The following is a 14492-nucleotide window of genomic DNA, read 5'->3' on the forward strand; positions in this document are numbered from 1 at the left end:
CATTATAGTGGGTTTAACCTGTTTTTACCAACGGTTGTACTTCCTTGGCAATGTAGAAATGGTTTCAGAGCAGTTGTTAACTCACACGGAAACCATTACCGCAGACTGCATTAAAATGCGTGTTAGTGTGGTCATTAAGTATTCCCCATTCATGCAAAAAAAAGTTTCTGGCACATGTTATATACAAGGAATCATTTTGCTAGACGTTGGCTAAATAGAAGGGTTGGTTGAGAAACATGAGTGTTCAGCAGTATCCCTTCCACTACAAACCACCTACACTGCTCTCGATTTGGTTTCTGCAGTAGCACCCATCAATTGTAAAAAAATTTTTAAAAACTGCCTGGTAGTCTAGTCATCCCCCACCTGACCCAAATCCCCTTCCCCTGATATTACAAACTTCCCCTAGTAGTCTATACAGTGCTAACCCGTGAATTCGCAGTCGGTGGTTCATGGTCCCAGTCATTTGACACACAGCTCCTGATTGGTAAGGCCTGACTTTAATACAGGAAGAGGCAGTTGGAGCATACAGCGAATGATTTCCTTCACTCGCCGGCGCTACGGCTGCTCTCTCCTGCCTCTCCCACTGCCCTCTCCAGTCTCCCCCACGAAAACCGTATTTGTGGTTTTTCAAGATTCGCGGGGGTTCCTGGAACAGAACCCCTGCGAATATCGGGGGAATACTGTATCTGTGTCTACATCTATCTAATATAATAAAACCCTAAGCCACGCATGCGCACTCTTACCTGCGTGCTCCTGTTTTCCGTGCGCTGTTGGTCCCCGCAGGTAGGACTAAGCATGCGCGGCTTAGGATTTTGTTGGCTTCAGGAGGCTCTTAGTGTCTGCAGGCTGCGGCAGAGGGCAGATGCAAGGTAAGGGGTGCTGCTAGACAGGGGAAGAGACAGGGGGAGAGAAAAAGGAACGGAGGCCTACTGCTGGATGGGGGAGCAGGAAAGAGGTGCTAGGGGGGAAGAAAAAGGAAGGGAGGCCTACTGCTGGACAGGGGGACAGGAAAGAGGTGCTGCTGGACAGGGTGAGGATTAAAAAAGGGAGAAGGGGAGCAGTGAAGGGGTGGTGGTGGATAAGGGGAGCAGTGAAGAGGTGGTGGTGGACACAGGGAAGGTAAAAGGAAGGGAGAATGGGTGGACAGCCAACGAAAAAGAAAGACAGAAATACAGAAAGCGGCTAAGGAGAGAGAAAGCGGCTAAAGAGAGAGAGAGAGAAAGAAATAAAGACACACACACATAAATATATTCTAGCACCCGTTAATGTAACGGGCTATAAGACTAGTGTCCTTATATTCTGCTATCCTCTTGAGTGCCAATACAGTTACAAAACAAGAATAAAATTGTACACTTGTTAACCGAGTAACCATAAGTTCAACAAATTAACAGTAAACACGATCCAGGGAATAGAATAAGTTAATTAGTCAAATGCTTGGAAAACAGATAGGTCTTCAGCTGTGTTCTAAAATGTTTACAAGAGCACGCTGTGAGCAACAGTGTTCGAAATTCTTTATTGTGAAAAGCCGCCTGAAACGCTAAAGTATGATTAAGAAATTTCTTGCTTCTGCAACCCTGTACAGAAGGGAACTTAAACAGGGCATGGGTTTTTCTACTGTGTTTGTATGAAGCTATAGAAAATCTATTTACCAAGTAAAGGGGGGCTGTACCGTATAAAGCAGGGGTGTCAAAGTCCCTCCTCGAGGGCCGGAATCCAGTCGGGTTTTCTGGATTTCCCCAATGAATATGCATTGAAAGCAGTGCATGCAAATAGATCTCATGCAGATTCATTGGGGAAATCCTGAAAACCCGACTGGATTCTGGCCCTCGAGGACCGACTTTGACACCTGTGGTATAAAGCCTTAAAACAGAAACAACCCAGCTTAAACAACACCTGTGCATCCGTAGGCAGCCAGACAATAGAACGATGTGACATGGTCATATTTCTTCAAACCATAGAGCAGTCTAACCGCTGTGTTCTGTATTAATACAAGTCTCACTAGTTCTTTTTTGGTGTTACAATAGTCGAGAAGACTCAGTAATAATGATTGAACCAGTAATCTAAAGGCAGTAAATTCAAAATAAGATCTGATTGTCTGTAGTCTCCATAAGGTAAAATAGTCTTTCCAGTTGATTTTCTCAAAAAATGTAAGTCTCCCTCCAACTTAGGAATCAAGGAAACTCTTATATCTTGGCATCCCAAGTCCTCTAAATTTTCTTCACACTTCTACCTCTAACCCTCTGTTGTAGTTCCTTCCTATTTCTCCTACTGTAAACCGCGCCGAGCTCTACGAACATGGAGATGATGTGGTATACAAACCTAAGGATTAGATTAGATTAGCTTTTACATACTACTGCATCTATCTGAATTTTCATAGTAAGATGCTGATCTAAAACAACTCTTAATATTTTAAGTAGTCAGAACATTCTTTGGAAGCTAAAAAAGAAAGGTAAACTAATTTATTAAATATATTTTTTTAAAAAGATGAGCTTTCAACAATTTACAAACTATGGGATAAACTAATAGTCTGAATTTGTTTAGGTAAGACATTTCTATACCTGAGATACTTGATATTCAAATCTGCTTGAAAAGAATTACCTTTGATCTCAAACCCCTGGGATTGGGGAATTGCAAAGCGAAACAAATTTCTTAACGCTGTAGATCTTACTCTAGATCAGGGGTGTCAAACTCAATTACATAAGGGGCTGAAATCTAAAACACGCTGGCCAAATTTTTTATTAAGATACTTAGGGCTCCTTTTACGAAGGCGCGTTAGGGCTTTAACGCGCAGAATTGCATGCACTAAAATGCCATGTGCACTAGCCACTACCACCTCCTCTTGAGCAGGTGGTAGTTTTTTGGCTAACGAGCCCTATAGTGCACGCTAATCCAGTGCAGGCGCTAAAAATGCTAGCACACCTTCGTAAAAGGAGCCCTTAGTCTTAGTAGAAGTAAGATCATTCCTTACCCTGAGACACCATATCACACACCTCCTCGTGCATTAATCAGGTTATGAAAATAACAGGAAGCACAAAACAAACTATAAGCAAAACACGAGGCTGCACGGTCAGGTGCTTGAACATGAGAGGTCCCTAGTAAACACCGAGACCCTAGGCATTTACTCAAACTGTCTTAGGGCACTGCTTATCAATCCAAGCAACCATAATGCACCTATGGAGATTTCCTCAGGCAGTTTTGAAACCCCATCTGGGATCCTGACCCACAGTTTGGGTAGTTCTACCTTCGGGCCACATATGCTAAAAGTGTCTCTGTAGAATTCTTAAGAAAGAAAATGGTTCCCACCCCTTCTCCTGGTTTCAGTGTTGTTATTACAGTCCCTCAGTTATTAAAAACCAAAAGATCTCTTGCATCTGTAGTTAAAGGGCTTGCAGCTTTGAATGCCGGGCCTGAACTGGAAAAGTGAGGCTGAGAGGCTGCTGCTTCCCGCGGGAAACTTGTGCTCTCAAACACACGCCCCGGAGCCTTTCAAACCAGGACACTTTTATTGCACCTCTCCCATAATTTGATCCCTTCACATCACAACACACCAGGGATTGTGGGAGGTGTAGTCTCCACAGGGCCAGAACATTAAACAAATCTCATGAAACTAAGTACCGCCAGGCTAGTAAGGCACCATGTGACGCAACTCAAGCATTGGAAGCGGAGGCAGGGAGCAGTGTGCAAAGCAGGGAGGATCCGGCACACTCACCACCACAGGCCACATATAACATCCAGGCAGGCCGGATTCGGCCCATGGCTCTTATGTTTGACATTTATGTTTTAGATGCTGACCAGGGAACAACTATTATTGATTCTTGGAAGATAGTGACAACACTCAATGTAATAGACTATGTTGGCATAGCCTTGGAGCAGTACAAATACAGTGAAGATGATATGGGTTCAAACGTACACTTTATGAGTCCATGAAAGATATTGAGATCTGTTTTTCTCCACATTATCTTTTATTATTATTTATTAAGTCTCAGTTATGTGTGTTTGAATGGTGTTCCCAACCATACTTAACATTTTCATTTAACATAGTATTTTACAGCTATGTCCATATAGATTTTTTTGTGTTATCTTGGACAATGAGACATTGCATATGGGAGTGGAATGAAAAAATGCCATGGAGGAGTAGGGAGTGGAGAAAGATCTAGGATAGAAGGGAGTGAGGATGCTGTACAATGGAAGGGAGAGAAGAGAGAAATGCTGGACCATAGTAGGAGGAACCAATGGACAGCAACCACTTGAAGAATAATTTGCAGGGACAGGAAAGCAGAAAAAGAGAGAAACGGAAACCAGCTTGATGGAAAAATAAATCTTCAGACAACAAAGGTACAAAAAGGAATTTATTGACAAATATGTTAGCTTTGAGAAATGTATAGAACAGATGTCTTTGTAATGTGTATCAAAAAAGGAAATGCATTTCCAGTTTTATTTCTCCAGTATGAAGTACTTGTTTTGGTTGGTGGGGATCCCCAAACACCACCAGCTGAAGATCTCCTCCAAAAGGTGGCCAGAACTTACCTCCACCAAGCATAGCAGTTGGTGGAAGCATCTGTGACTCAGGGACGCTGCTGCTGCTGCCTGCCAAGCTTGGCAAAAGCAACACCCAACCACCTTCAGAGGAAGTTCTCAGATGAAATAGCTTGAGGGTCCTCAGTAGCAGGCGTATTTATATTTTATATTTACATTAGAGGCTCTGGCAGAGACCCATTTACAAAGTATGTATTCTTCCCAATTAATATTTCCAAATTAATAAAGCATCTTTGCTTATTTATAAATGGGTCTCTCTACAAGAGCCTTTAATGCAGTTGTATAATTAAATGAAATAACTACTTCTGAAGTTTATGGGGATGGATTCAAATTCCAGTGGGGACAGGTTTGAATTCTGTCCCTACACAATTCTCCACAGCACCTCTGTTTCGATTCCCAGCCGATTGCTTAGCTTACTCCGTGGGATATCAGCATCTTCTTTGTTGTTTTCATGAACATCAATTAAAATAAACAATTATAGTCAAGATTACCACAAAGCAGTCTTTGCAGTAATCTTGATTGTTTACATTCAATACCATAAATACAAGTTTCAATTTGTATGTCAGTACCTGCATGAGCAATTGGCATTATATGGACTTTACACATTTTTTAGATTTGAATTTTTATGTCAATACATTCTCATTGCTTCGCAGCTCCTCTGACATAAAGAGATGGTTTGTTCCATCTTTTTGTTTTTGGACTCACCATACATATACAAAAATGGTATCAATGAATGTAAACAAATTATTTTAATAAGTCAAGATTACCACAAAGCTATATATTTGCAGTAGTCATAATTGTATAATTAACTTTTATTTACAATCATTGATAGTATTTTTGTAGGTGTATTTATATATCTCATTAATCTATGTAATTAATAGTATACATTATGTATGTTTATCACAGACTAATCCCCTGTTACAGCCACTTGGGTGAAGCATGGCCATGTCAGGTTTCTGTTTTTAGAAAGCAGTTGCTTACCATAACAGGGACAGTAGGCTGATATTCTCACATATAGGTGATGCCATCCATGGAGCCCAGTATAGACAGTGTAAAAGTATATTGTCACTTTAAGCTTTACAAAGCTTTAAGACTGCCCGCACCATGCATGAGTGCTTTCCCGCCCAACACCATCACACGAGGTAATCAGTTCTATGCCAAGTGAAGAAGCCAGCCAGGGGAGGTGGGTGGGATGTGAGAATATCTGCCTGCTGTCCCCAGATAACGCCTGTTATGGTAAGTAACTGTGCTTTATCCCAGGAGAAGCAGGCAGCATTTTCACATATGGGACTCCCAAGTTTACAAAATGGGATAGGAGTGAGTGTTGGCCTCTAAATAAAACACCAAGGGGAAGGTCTCCGCTCAAAAGGCATATATGCTGTCCTATTCAAGAAGGCAGAGCAAGGGAAGAAAAGAACAAGAATAATAAGAAGCATACAACCCATCCTCCAAGAGAGGAAAAGGTATGAAGGTAAGAATAAGAACATGAAGGGACGCTCTAACAAGAAGAGATGACCTCAGAATGGCAGGCAAGTCTGAGTTTAATGAGAAAGATGCCAGGACTGGAGAAAAGTAGAAAGGGTAAGAGAAAAAATGGCACATATAGCAGTGCCAAATGAGCAAATCCCAGAAAGCCATTCATTTCCTCTTGAGAAGACTAGAAATGAGGAAAAAATAAAAAATTGGAAAAAGAAAGACAGGATGGTTCCCGTTGAATAGACTAAATGTTGTAGGATGAAACTGGGAACAAAAGCATAGAAAAAGAAAGAAATTATATACTATGGTATTAGCAGAGAACTGAAAAGAAAGACTGATTGAAGATTTGTCATTTATGAACAGTTCTGCCAGGAGTCTGTGAGAGAGCTCTGGAATGTCTTGTAAGGAGAACAGAGCTAATGGAAAAAACCCAGAGGAGAAGCAGTTCTTCTCATAATATATGTTGAAAAGAAAACAAAGGAGAACTAGTTGAGAGAGGACTGAATCAACAGTAAACTGGAAATAGACAGCATGAAATGCTCCCATTAAAGCCGTAAGGTTTGAAAATGTTACAGCGCAGAATAAATGAATTTTGTAAAACATATGTGAAAATTCAAGCTGGATTTGAACCCAGGTCTTCACAGTCCGACAGTCCTGTTAATCATTAGGATACCTCTCTGCTGTGAAATATCAGGCTATAGATTGTACTGAGAGAAACAGAGTATAGAGCTCAGACATCGGAATGCTAATAAAGAGAAATAGAACTTTTTCCCTTGAAAGAAATGGTAACCAAGAATGTGACTGCCATCAGAAGAGGAATACAGTATAGTCCAGAATGACCAGATGGCTGGAAAATTAGTTATGAAGATGAGACAGAAAAAGGCATAGCCCTTGGGATGGGAACCTGAACCTTGGAGATTTGATCCCAATAACAGAACTTTATGTCCGAGTGAAGTTTTAGAAATGGATAGACAGAAGAAATTCTACATGACTTAAGCGTGATCACAGGAGAAGCTCGGTGTCTGAACTCGCAACCCAAGGTGCTGAGGTTCAAGTCCTCAATATTGCACATTACTGTCATTAAGAACATAAGAATTGCCGCAGCTGGGTCAGACCAGTGGTCCATCATGCTCAGCAGTCCACTCACGTGGCAGCCCTTTGGCCAAAGACCAGTGTCCTGAGACTAGCTTTACCTATGTGTGCATTAGAGGGTGCTTCAGAAAAGGTTGTATAGAAGCGAGAGAGGTGGTCAAGGTCATCAAAGTATGTAGGTAGCTGTGAAGAATTAGAAAAGTTATAAAAACCTGACAATCGTAAGGGAAATTTAAATGCTACTAGGATTAGAGCTCAAATCCATAGGACCACATTTCAATGAGATGAACACCTAAACCATTTCACTATACTAATGGCTGTGGTGAAGGGAGAATGGGGTCATAACCAAATGAAGAAGAAAAATATAGTTGTGATGGCATATGAAGGCCAGTAATGGAAAGAAAGTATGCTATGTGTTTTAAGAATAGAAAACAGCACCACTGAAATTAAAATCCAACATAGCAGTCATTGGAAATTTGGAAAAAGAAGTACATAGGAATAATTAATTGGGCAGTTTTGAAATGTTAAGTTATTGCCCAGAATTACAAGGCGCTGCAATGGGAGTTGAACTCAGAACCACTATTCCACTGTCATCTTGAAGCTGGAAATCACACACTATTAGTCACAGAGTCAGAATATATTGTGTTATGTGATTCTTTATGATTTTTAGAGGTCCTTTTCTGAGAGCCGATGGCTGGATTATGTCCTATTTAGTAGTTTCCCCATTCTGCCTTGAAAAAGAGTTCGAAACGCGTTGGCGTTGAGGGGATTTAATGCAAGGCTGAAAACTAAGTACATTTAATTGAATGACTAAAGAATAACTAAGAAAAATATGTAATTATATGATTGCATATGAATATTGAGCGGAGGTGCCATAGGGTAATATGAGGAAGTAACTCTTTCAAACTATGTTGTTTGTAGGGCAATCTGATATCCCTAAGGACCTCTAAAAATCATAAAGAATCACATAACACAATATATGCTGACTCTGTGACTAATAGTGTGTGATTTACGCTTGAGTATATAGAAAGAAGAATACTATTATAAGATGGATCTTGAAGATGGGACATTAGATCCTTTGTTATTCTGTTGTCCATTGATACTTGCTTTTTGGAAATCAATATGGGGTCAAATAAATAGTTTGTTAGATAATCCGGTGGCATTATCTTATGATACTGTATTGTTTGGCATGTCAATGAGGGCTAAGAGCCAAATATCCTCTAATAATAATAAGCTTCTACTTATTATGACAGGGGTTGCCATACAACAGATTACGAATTGGAAAAATTGGGATAGGCTGAATTATAGCTTTTGGTGGAACTCTTTGTGTCACATATTTAAAATGGAAAGGGTAATTGCCATGCAGCAGGGGAATTTTAAGAAATTTCAGGTTATTTGGGAGCCATTAACAAGATACTGTAAAGATTGAAATTACTGCATAGAATATTTTTTTTTTTCCTTTTGTTCAAACACGTCCAGGGTGGGGTGGGTGGGAATATTTTATGATTTCTTATGCTTATGAATAATTGTTGGGTATAAGGGAGGGGGGATATTTGATACAAGTTAGAATTTGATGCTATATTAAGTGATGTTAAAGTATAAAATAACTGTATTTTATGTTACTCTTATTGTGAGTTTTAAAAATGAATAAAGATTTTTTTTTTTTTATTTAAAGAACCTCAGGGTGGTGAGGCACCTAGTCTAAGCACTAGACCACTATTCCACTGAATGCATGGCAGGTTGTAAGTATGTACATAGATAGGTCAGAGAAAAAGTCAAAGGCCCAAATAGCCATGACAGGGAAAAAAATACTCCAGTATTCTAGTGTGTCACAGAAACTGTACCAAAAATTGGATCTTGCTGAAGTTTCCAGAGAAAGGAGCGCCATAGCAAAAGTAATGAAGGGGTCAGCAAGGAAGAATAGAATGAGGAAAAGCAATGGATAAAAAACTCAACTGACCTGAAAGGAGAAAAGTGCCAGTGAGGGCATGATGTAATTTGAGACATGCATAGAGTCACAAGAAGTAGGACCCAGATGAATAGGGGCAGCTCCAACAGTGAGGCACACCACTCTTCTGGGGTGAGGTTGTTTTTTTTAAAGAGAGTAGTAAAAAAAAAAAAAAAAAAATTGTGAATAATGGTGGCTATACTTAATAATAGTGAGCCATGAAGCAGAAGAATATGTAACAGACAGAGAAAAGAACTGAACTGTAAATAACGTAATAGCCATTCCTGATAGAAAATAGAAGAGGAATGGAGAAAACTGAGACGATAGCAGTATGACATGCGACATAATAGACCAAAATAAATACGAGACTTGAAAAGTGACTATCATCCTTAATAGGATGTGGTAGTGGCCTCCTACTCTGCTATAGACACTACCACACCCCAAGTTCATTAGAATAATGAAGGAATTGAAATTTTCTATTTTTTTTTTTTTTTAGGGGAGTATATAGAAACCTCAATAAAATATGGAGAACATAATATTGATCTATTTGATAAAGATAGTAACATGGTGGCATCAGTCTGATTTTGAAGAGAGAGGAAAGTACCTGCAGATGCACAGTGATAGGGAGAGATATGTTCTGGCCAAAAAACATAACATCTGTGACAAATAGGGAAGAGGCAATGTACGACTCTCCTAGAGAGATTCATTGATATTCAATGGCTCAATGAGGTGTGCTGTAGGCCACAAAACTTTTAAAGAGAAAAGTCGTGTGGAGCATGCAGAAAGTTGTGAGCAGTCGTAGCAGAGAACTTGAAAAACAAAGTAAGCCACTTATAGGTGCTACACCAGAGTAGAGACCGTTGCCCAATGGATGAGAAGATCCAAACTAAACAGTCTCCACACCTTGAGTGGAGCCCTCAGTACAGCACCTTGACATGGTGAGAAACCATATTTTATGATGGGTAGAAAAATCATCTTTACAAGTTCTACTCTCTGATGGATTCTCGGTGGAAGCGGATATAAAGAAGCAGCAGAGGTGTTTTATGATTAGTAAGCTGTACACCGATGAATGAACACCTCTGACGTACAGGATTGTTCAACTATGAAAAAATCTATAGCCACAGTGGAGTCTATGTAGCCGACTGAAGCCTGGAGATTCTAACAGGTGAAGAAATGGAATATGCTGTTTAAAACCAGCCAAATTTTGTATGAGCTGTTTGAGATAAAATAACAGTAGTTGAAATGGAGAATTCTGTTAGCCAACATATAGGACTGGGAAAGACAGCATCCAACCATAACCTTAGTCCAGCCGTCAAGTCCTGGCGGTGTAGTGGCATAGATGCTGGAGACTTCCAAGTGAATTTAATCAGCAAAGATTAATGAAAAGGGAATGGTGGCATAGTGGTTAGAGCTACAGTCTCAGCATCCTAAGGTTGTGGGTTCAAACCCCTCAATGCTCCTTGTGACCCTGGGCAAGTCACTTAATCCTCCGCTGCCCTAGGTACATTAGATTGTGAGCCCACTGGGACAGATAGGGAAAATGCTTGAAGTACCTGTATGTAAACCCCTTTGAATCCCTTTTCCAGCATTCAGGATGCCTGCAGAACAAAATAAATTGGATTGATACGAGTACAATTCAGAAGATAAGGCCTCTGTAAGACAGCGACTACTGGCATGCACTAAGCTAGGATTTAGTGTTGTGGTTCCTGAATCAAGTTGTTGCTTATACATAAGGGGGATTGAACAAACACCATAACATAGAACATGTGTTGTCTGCACTGGCAATCCTCATGTGAGGATCTGCACAGGCTGGGCCTTGCCACACTGATACATAGGTATACATGTCTGTAACAGAAGAGCTTCAGGAAACTGATTGTGCATTGCCACCAAGATGGCTTACCTGTTACAAGGACCACAGCTGAGGTATAGCACTATGAGGTAGTTATTGCATTGTGGAAGCACTAATTTTTTTATTACACTATTTTTGCAATTGAGAATGAGACTGAAGTACCTCACTGGATTCTCAAACAGGTGTGGTAAAAGGAGTAAACTTATTTTCTTAAAAAAAAAGGAACTGAAATTAATAAAATACTGAGATTGCAATATACAAAAACTTTTTGAGCCAGCTTTGTTTCAATTTCATTCAGCAGAGCCACCCCCCCCCCAAAACAAAACAAAACCCCCCAAAACAAGAGAGATGAGAAGTCCACCACCACCACCACCACCACACACAGGACAGACCATAAATAACTTTCCAATTAGTTCTGAGCTCTATGAGAGCTGTTGCAGCCTAACACTGTCAAATGCTTCACACACTGTACCCAACTGACTTCTACTTATCATGAAAATCAATAAAATTTTAGGAGGTAAGAGGCTAATCACAGAGGATGACTAGTTACAAAGAAAAGGCAGAGACATCATTGAGGTCCAAAGCAATGAAGTGAAAATTAGGAAGACTACACCAATATTCTGTCTTCCTCATAAGAGACTACTGGAAAATAAGGGGGAAAAAACCCCCCTTACTTTATGATAGTCCTCCTGTTAAACAGCTTTTATATGTAAAAAAAAAAAAACCCCAAAACCCATGCACTTGTGAATTATATCTGCTGAAGAAACAAATCTTTATTTTTCAATGGAAAAGTCATTCTAAAAAATGAGACTGCTTACCTGTGTGTGTGTGTGGGGGGGGGGGGGGGAGGAGTGGGGAGGGTTCTTTTTCAGAAAGATTTGATGTATTTAAAATTGAGAATTGTAGATTATGCAGGTAATACAACTAAACATACATAATAAAATACTAACAAAAGAAAAACCAGACAACACACATGCATACATACAAACTAACACACTCACAAGCATTCATTATAGGCTACAACAAAAGTATGAACAGTGAAAAGTGTACTGTCACTAACTTCTAGTCTTGACACCACCCATGCCATTCATGCTCAAGTGCCTTCCTGCCCAACATCAGCTTGCAGGACCATCAGTTAAATAAAAAAGCTAAGAAGTCAACTAGGGGAGGTGGGAGAGTTGTGAGAATATCTGCCTGCTGTCCCTGGATAACACCTGTTACAGGTAGATAATTGTGCTTTATCCCAGGACAAGCAAGCAGCATATTCTCGCAGATGGGACTTCCTAGCTATTTTGAAAGGGATGGAGGGAAGTTGGCACTTATACAGAGAATACATTTTGTAGAACTGCTTGGCTGAACAGAGAATAAATTTTGTAGAACTGCTTGGCTAAACCAACTATCCCATCTGGAATGAATCTCCAGACAATAATAGGATGTGAAAGTAAGTATTGAGGACCAATTGGCTGCTTTACAAATGTTCTCAATATGAGTGGAACAGAGAAATGCAACTGAGGCTGCCATTACTCTAACTTTTTGTGCTGTGACACGACCTTCCAACAGTAGCCCAGCCCGAGCATAGCAGAAGGAGATACAATCCACCAACCATATAAATTGTTCTCTTGGTAAAAGGAGTTTCTAACCAGGAAGATGAGCAGGGCACAGAAGTTTATCTTGTTTGGCCGAATCTGTAGGCTGAAAGGTGGGCAGATGAAGCTCCTGATTAACATAGAAGGCAGAAATCACCTTCGGAAAGAAGGAACCATCTGAAGTGAAACACCTGACTCTGTGAAACGGAGAAATGGATCCCTGCAAGACAGGGCCTTCAATTCAGAGATCCTTCTTGCCAAGACTATGGCAACAAAAAATGCTGACTTGAAAATAAGGTCTAGCAGGGTAGTTTCCAAAAGAGGCTCGTCAGGAGCACAGGCCAAACCCTTCAAGACCACCTTGAGGTACCAAAACAGGAACAGTCTGTGCAGTGGGGGAGTCTCAGCCTGAGAGGCCCTTCAAAAACTGAATGATGTCTAAGTTAGAAGCCAGAGATTGAAAGCCACTCTGAGTCTGCACTTTGAGAGATGAGACTGCAAGTCCCTTTTCAAGGCCAGCTTGCAGGAAGGTAAGGATCTCCGGAATGAGATCTTTCTCTGGTTCCACCTGCTCCTTGGCTCATCATAACTGGAAGATCTTCCAGGTTTTAGCATAAGCAACAACCATTACTGGTTCTTGGCCCTGAGAGTCATAATCACAAACCTCCAAATAATCTTTTCAAATCAAGGCCATATGCTCAAGAGCCATGCTGTAAGGCCAAAACGTTGCGGGTTCTCAATTGGAACCAGGCCTTGACTGAGAAGTCCCAGATGAACAGGCAACTTTGTGGGTATGCCTCTCTGTAGATGCACCAGGTTGGGTCCAGTCCAGGACCACCAGGATCACTAGACCATGATGGGTCGCTCTCCTACAGATGATCCGACCCACCATGGCCCACAGTGGAAACACACAAGCAGCTTTTTGGGCCAAGGATGGACTAGGGCATCCATCCCTTTACTTTCCTCCTTGACTCTGTCTGTAGAAGTGGGCTGCTTTCGTATTCTTGGTCATGGCCATGAGATTCATGCTGTTTGCTCCAAGTATGGACTATGAGGGAAAATGCCTTTTGAGATAGAGACCACTATCTAGGGTCCAGGGTCTGCTGGCTGAGAAAGCTAGCCTGTACGTTCTCTACTCCTGTCACGTGGGCTGCTGAGAGAGCCTGCAAGTGAAGTTCTGTCCACAGGAACAGCATCTGAACCTCCAAGGAAAGGGCCGCATTTCTGGTGACCCTAATTGTTTACATAAGACATTGTGGTTGTGGTGTCTGAAAACACTCTGACTTGCTTTCCCTGTCAGGAAAGAGTGCAACTGTAGAAAGGCCAACCGAATGGCTCTCGGTTCCAGACAATTGATGGACCACTTACTCTAGAAATGGTGACTGTAGCAGAGGGCCCCCCAGCTGAGCCTGGCATCAGTCATCAGGGTCACCTATGCATCAATTCAGCGTGGCATGCCCCTCACCAAGTTTGCCCTTTGGAGCCACCAATGCAAGTTGTGCCTCTCCTCCGCCATCCAGGAGAGCCACATCTGGAAGGAGTGATGTTGTGGAGACCATCTTGATAGAAGGGAGTGCTGAAGGGGGTGCATATGAGCTCTCACCTAGGGCATCACTTCCAAAGAGGCTGCCATCGAGCCCAGCACCTGCAGATACTGCCAGGCCTTGTGGCTCAGAAGGGTCAAGATCACAAGGACCTACAACCTGAGCTTCTGTTTACATGGCTTGGAAAGAAAACCACGGCCCTGTGTCCAAGAGGACTTCCAGTTATGCTAAACATTGAGTCAGTTGAAGATGACTTTTCTGAAAGTTGTCTATCCAGACTCACCACCTGCTGGACCATGCGCTCACAGTCTGTCAGTGAGGGGGGCCCTGATCAACCAATTGCCCAGGTAAGGATTCACCTGGACCCCCCATTCAGCGAAGGTAAGCCGCTACAACCACCATCACCTGCATCAATAAAAACTGTTTGAATCTAAAAGGTGTGGAGATCCGTGGCCAAACTG

The sequence above is a fragment of the Geotrypetes seraphini genome, chromosome 2, assembly GCF_902459505.1.
Source record: "Geotrypetes seraphini chromosome 2, aGeoSer1.1, whole genome shotgun sequence".
Taxonomy (NCBI): domain Eukaryota; kingdom Metazoa; phylum Chordata; class Amphibia; order Gymnophiona; family Dermophiidae; genus Geotrypetes; species Geotrypetes seraphini.